We start from the raw sequence: 6,752 nt of genomic DNA on the forward strand, positions 1-6,752 counted from the left end.
AGTTCAAATTATACACTTTAAATTTTAATGCACATTTCTAGGTTATTTTTTTTCCAACTTGTAGCAACTCAACTCAAATGAACAAAGTGTGAGGATAGCTTACCTTCACGGCTATCGCTGTTGTTGCCTTGAAAATTTTCGTATTAATGTAATGGGCAAAAATAGTTTGTTATTCTTGCTTTAATTTGCATTCATTAGTAATTCTTAAAATTCATCTTTTTGTAAGGTGGGAATTTTATTGCTTAAATTTTAACAGCAGAAATGTAATTTATAGGGAACGTTTTTTTCCTTGAAATTGCTACTGATTCCATACTGTCATGGCTAATCAATATCCCTTTTCAGACTTGTATTTTGGGTCATTTCTAGATTAAATTCTACTTTAGGGTGCCAGTAAGGAAGTATATGTTCCATATCATTGGTCTGAAGTAACTTAAGAAATTCTTCTCTTACCTGGTTCTTTAATTCTTTAGTTCATTAACCAAGGTAGGAAGGACCTTACTTCTTAAGTGCTTAGAAATCCTTTTATGTCTAGAATTCTGGGAGAACTACAAATACTTTTAATAATGAGAAGATTTTTCCATAAGATTGGAGTTTCTAAAAACAGCATTGCAAACACAGCATTTTTATGACTTGCTTTATAGGCTTCATTACCCAACATTAAGGTGAATGGGTTCATGATCCCATATTGTCATAAAAGTAGAAGCAATCTATGTGAAAAAAAAATTCAGGGTAATTAAATTGCATTTCCCATTTTATGTTACTGAATTACTATATCTCCATTCATATTCAGACTACCACAGGCCATTCCAGTTCACTATGCAAATTGGAAGACTCAGAACTTTCCAGGTTTGATGAATGCTTATTTAACTTCCATTCAGAAATGAAAACTCTCAAAAATATTTTACTCTGGATTCAGTTGCTTGGGGAATATAGGGGTCCACTCTCCTGTAGCATCCTACTCTCTCACAGACGAATCCTTAATAGATGGGTAATTCATGGTTTTACCTATTAGTGTTCTCTAAAGGATCCCTGATCAACATCATCTTGTCTATGTAATTCTTCCTGAGGATTGAAGAATTTACATATATTTAGTAGGAGAACTCTGTCCTCTTGGCTGGCCAACTAACATGGGAATTATATTTCATTCTTGGAGTCACACATTTTAAAAGAAGAACTGACCAAATATGGCTTATTATAGGGAATAGTAGAAAGTCTTGGAAACAATAAGGTATGCCAGGTTGTGGAAGGAAATTGGGAAGTTTGGTTTGGAGAAGCTGCCTGCAAGCATTTACAGGGCTTAGTTAAGAAGAAGAAGCAGACTTTATCAGAAGGCGAAAGAGTTGGTTCTTACTGTTTAACTTCTAGAATCCAACCCTGCTAAGATTGACACTCCTGAAGATCCATTCATTCATCAAGCATGATTACTGGTCATAGTATATTATTCAGGGGGCTATAATGATGAGCAAGGCAGAGAATCTCTGTGCTCATGGGCTTAGAGTCTAGCAGGAAAGACTATAGAAGTGGAGGTTGAATGGCTGGTGGGAAGAAGATTGTAGAAAGGATATATACCTTGGGGGGGTTGTTTTATAACTTCTGTGATCCCTCTGCTCTCTTTAATTTTATAGTTTTGTGACAGTGCTTGTTCTGGGTAGTTTTGTGAACAGTAGCATGCGTGTGAATAAACAGGATTTTCTTGATGACAAACTTGATCACTTGGGATACTTCTCAAACCTTTGACCTCATTAAATTTGGTGACTAGCCTTGAAAATTACAAAAAATAGTAAATACTGTTAAAAACATTTTAGTCCCTTAACCATATGTTCATTTTTTAAAGACATAGAATCCCTTGATTTATAAAGAGAAAAGGACATAAAAATGGGAGGCAGACTTTATCAAGTATTTTAATAGTGATATCTAAAGTCATTGGGCTGAAAATTGGGATAACAATTTTCATCGATTCTAAACTCTGCATTTTTTTTTAACATTTTACTATTCTGAAATGTGGTGCATCTTACAGTTACTGTTCTATAATTAGCACGTCTATATGTGATAATCATGTTTCTCTAATCAATCATGTTTTAAACTTGAGAAAATTTGTTAATTTCCTTCAAAAAATTTCAGTGGGTACCCATTTGCATGAAGAATAAAATTTAAGTTCTTCAACTCAGAATTCAAAAACATATGTTTTTCACCCTATTTCCAACACTGTCCTTATAATATCCTACTTTCCAGTCACATACACACACACACACACACACACACACACACACACACACACACACACACACAAATCTACATATTTTGGACATATTTATGTTCATATTTTCTTGTTTGGGAAAATTTGTTTTTCTCCTTCCTTCAACTTTTCCTTGTTGGAATAATACCCCATCAGAGCCTTGGACAGTTGCAGATTTCAGCAGGTTGTTCTCTCTTGATCTCTCATCAAGAGATAATGCTTCTGCCCTTTGGATAAATTTTAGTAGCTTGTTGTTCTCTATCTTCCCTGCCTGGTGTCTCAACTGGACTGGGCAGTTATTTATCAAGGGGTTTTAAAGTCCAAACTAAAAGGAACTATGTTCAGGAACTATATCCAGCTAATAACAATGATGAGAAATTTATCACATCTTGATTTCAATCTAAATGAATACCTGACTAGAAGAAAGCCATTACATGTTAATATCTTTGAATTTTCTTTATTGTACTTTTTCCCCAACAGATTTTTGTAACATTTTTTTTTAAAGTATGAAAAGAGACATGCCTGGTGGAAGGCCCTCAATACTTGGTAGTGAGTTAAAAATTATCCTTTAAAAAAATACAGCAGGAATTGAAAAGTAGTTCATCAAAAGAATAAATATGTGTTATTCTAGATCTTCAAAGTCTTTCATAAGGTCTGATGTGCCTTCCTTTTAGATTACCCAAATCTTTCCAGCCACTCATCCTCTTATAATCTTTAGCCCATCTGTACTGAATCCTTTTCAGTTCTGCAAGACTCTATTGTCTATAAGGCAGTTGCACATGGTCTTTCCTCTTACTGGAGCATCTTCGCGCACTTTGTTAGTTGGGTTCATTACTGATCACCATCAGGACTTGGGACTAGAGTTAAACATTACTTTTTAAAGAAATCCTTTTCAAAATTTTCTATCTGCCATATGCCCACAGCACCCTGCAATTCTCCTATCATAACGTCCATCACTCTAGTTTTTTCTGTCTTTTCCCCACCAGATTCTATGTTCAGTGAGGACAGAAATCAAATCTCTTTTCCTTTCTTTTTTTCAAAGAGATTGGCACATAGCAATATGGCAAATTAGTATTTTTAAAGACATTACTAAATATAGGTAAAGATGTAGTTAGATTTAAGGAATTATGTTTTTGATGTTGTATTTAAGAAATCTTTACCTAATGCAAGGTCATAAAGATCTTCTCTTATGCTTTCTTCTTAATCAGAGGGGGAAATCTCCTAATTCATTATTTAAAATGCTACCAGTACTCTTTTTAAAGAACAAATATGACTATATCCTTCACATTCAATGGTTCACCATCCATGACATATGAAATTCTCTGTGATTTCACTCTGACTTCCATCAGTTCTTCCAATGTTTTTTTCTTTTTCCTTTCCCCAATTTTTTGGCTGTCCTGAGTTATTTGCTTTTCCCCAAATATTTTATGCTTTGACTATTTTTGTCTGCCATTTCCTCTCCCCCTAATCTACCAGGATTAAGAATCACTATGTCTTAAGCTTTTCTTGACCTTTTCTTTTGGTGCTCAGAACTGATCATTCCTTTATTTGTTCTTACACTAACCTTACACTTACTTCTATTATAAAATTTATTACACTGTTCTATTTCTTAGAATATATTTCTCCTTGTTTGTTAGTCTATGGAGACAGAGATGAGGTCTTCCTAATTTTTGGTCTGTCAGTTTTAGACATCATGCTTGGTACATGATGAAAGTTCAATAAATTGCTGAACAAATTAGCAGAGTTGGAATGGTGAGTTTAGCATACCATTTAGGGCTTTAAAGAAGGAGCATTATTGCAGTGGTTCCTAATCATGACTGCATGTTAGAAATATACAGAAAGCTTAAAGAAAAATCTTGATGCCCAAATTCTAATATTAACTCAGAATCTTGACAATGGGCTTCAGACATGAATATATTTTGGAACTTACCCAGGTGATCCAAAGCTGTAAACAAGGTTGACTAGCTTAGTGTTACTTTATTGAAGTATAAAATGAAATAGAGTCCAACCATTTTAAATACATAATTCATTTTATTTATTTATTTGGTGCTGGAGTTGAACTTCACCACTGAGCTACAGTTTCAGTCTTTTTTATATTTTATTTTGAGACAGGATCTTGCTAAACTTCCCTGGGCTGGCCTAGAACTTGCAATCCTCCTGTCCTAGCCTCCAGAGTAGCTTAGATTATGGTTGTGTGCCACTGGTTTGGCTCATTTGTTGATTTTTAATAACTTTATAGAGTGTGAATTCACCAGCTAAGAACTTTTTCCTCCACTTCCTGAATTTAGCCTCACTTGTAAATTTTTACTTATACTCCTCCCATCTGGGCATATACTGACTTGCTTTTGTATCCATAAATTTCACTTTTCTGGATGGTTTATATAAATGAAATCAAGTAATATGTAGTCTTTTGCATCAGGCTTCTAATGTTGTTAAGCTTCATCCATGTTGTACCATGTATCAATATTTTCTTCCTTACTGAAAAGTAAGAAATGTGATGCTTCCTTTTGCTGTTCTTTATCAAGCTCTGGCTAATCTGGATCTTTTGTGGTCCCATATGATGCTAAGTATTGTTTTTTTCTATTCCTGTGAAAAATTCCATTGGACTTGATAAGGATTGTGTTGAATCAGTATAATATTTTTGACTGTAAGGACATTTTAGCAATGTTCATTTTTCCAGTTGATGAGCCTGGAATATCTTTCCATTTATTTGTGGCTTTCTCATTTTTTTTTTTTTTCAAAGTACAGATCTTTCACCTCCTTGATTTGTTTTTTCCTAAGTATTTTATTTATTTTGATGCTATCTGTGTAAATAGAACTGTCTTCTTCATTTCCTTTTTGGTAGGTAATTTTGTAAAGAAACAATTGATTTTATATCCTGCAGTTTATTGCATTTGTTTATTAGTTCTACAGAGTTTTGATTTTGCTTTTTGAAGAAGAGCCTTCCAGGTTTTATACATATGGTATTATTTTGTCAGCCAACAGGGATAATTTTACTTTTTTCTAATTTGGATTTTTTTGGCATTTGGGTGCTTTTATTTCATTTATTTTATTAATTATTGCCCTTGCTGTTAATTTTACATTCTGATCAACAGTGTGTAAGTGTTCCCTTTCCCCTCATCTTTGCCAACACTTGCTTTGTTTTGTGTTTTTAGATTTCTGGAGTTCTTAACTTACGCTTGTCTGCTCTGAGCCTCCAGCAGTTTGCTAATTATAATTCAGGATTTTCTACCCTGGTGCAGGTTCCCATAGAAGTTTCTGCTTGTGATTCTCTGCTCAGATAAACTTGTGACTCTATTCAGCTGCCTGTCTCTCCAATCTTAAGGCCACGGTTTGCCTTTTGACCTTACTTCTTTTATGGCTCAAATAGAGCTCTTGACAATTTAGGCAAATCAGCGGTTTACTTCTTGTTAGGATAGAGCAGCAACTTCTAACCTCCTTACATGCAGAACCAGAACACCCACTATGAGGATTCTGAGATTAGAATTTGGGGGAAAATTTTTTGCCACCACTTTGTTTTTCTTCTTCCTTCTCCTTCTCTTTCTCCTAGATTTTCTTTAGAAGTTCTAACCAAGTTCCTGGGGCTTCAACCACCCTCGCTGTGTAATTCTCAAACAATGTATTTGCTTTTCGAGTAAAGTTTTAGGGCAAGTAAGTCCCCTAATGACCCTTTCAGTCAGATTTTCCTATATAGAAATTTGATGCTGTCAATGCATACTTTTCTATATATAAGGATGCTTTTGTTTACCTGTTAATGTGTATCCAACCCTGGACTCCCTGTAAGGAAAAGGAGTTTATATGTATGTTAACAGAAGAGAAAGAGGAAAAGAAAGTGGTGACATGTTATTGTCATTTGTTATGCTAACAAAAAATTCACCTGACTTCATATTTTTAAATTCTCAACTAAGGATATCAGTCTGGAAATACTGGCATGAAGCAGGCTGCTAGGCCAACTAACATTTCCTATACATGAAAAAGACATCAAAATCCAAAAAATGTTTTGTATTTTTTTCTAGTTTTGATTTCCTTTTGTCTGATGCTCTATAGAGGGAAAGAAAAGAGTAGATTATAAATGTGTTTATTTCTGTCTATCTAGTAGCAAAGAAGGAATCCATGGGTAGGATTCATGAAAACTTAAAAAATAGACATCTTCTTTTGGGTCTGGTGAGTATAAAAAAAAATCAACATGTTTTAATGCTTCCTATCATGCATTAAACGATAACAGATATCCCTGAATTGGAATCACAGGAAAGTAGGAAAAATACAGGCTTTGTAGATATGGAGATCTATTAAACATCTCCATTTTGCTACTTGCTAGTTTTATGGACTGCTATAGGTCAAGAGGAGTCTTAAAATCTGTAAAATGGTGATACCTATCTCATGACTTTGTAAGGATCAACAAAGGAAACACCCATATGCAAAACACCTTGTAATAACCAGCTCAAGTAGTTAGTGATTAAGGCAGTTATAATAAGCATGTATTACTGTTAGCATATTAAAGCTCAATTTAGGTTTT

Source organism: Sciurus vulgaris (assembly GCF_902686455.1).
Source record: "Sciurus vulgaris genome assembly, chromosome: 1".
Lineage (NCBI taxonomy): Eukaryota > Metazoa > Chordata > Mammalia > Rodentia > Sciuridae > Sciurus > Sciurus vulgaris.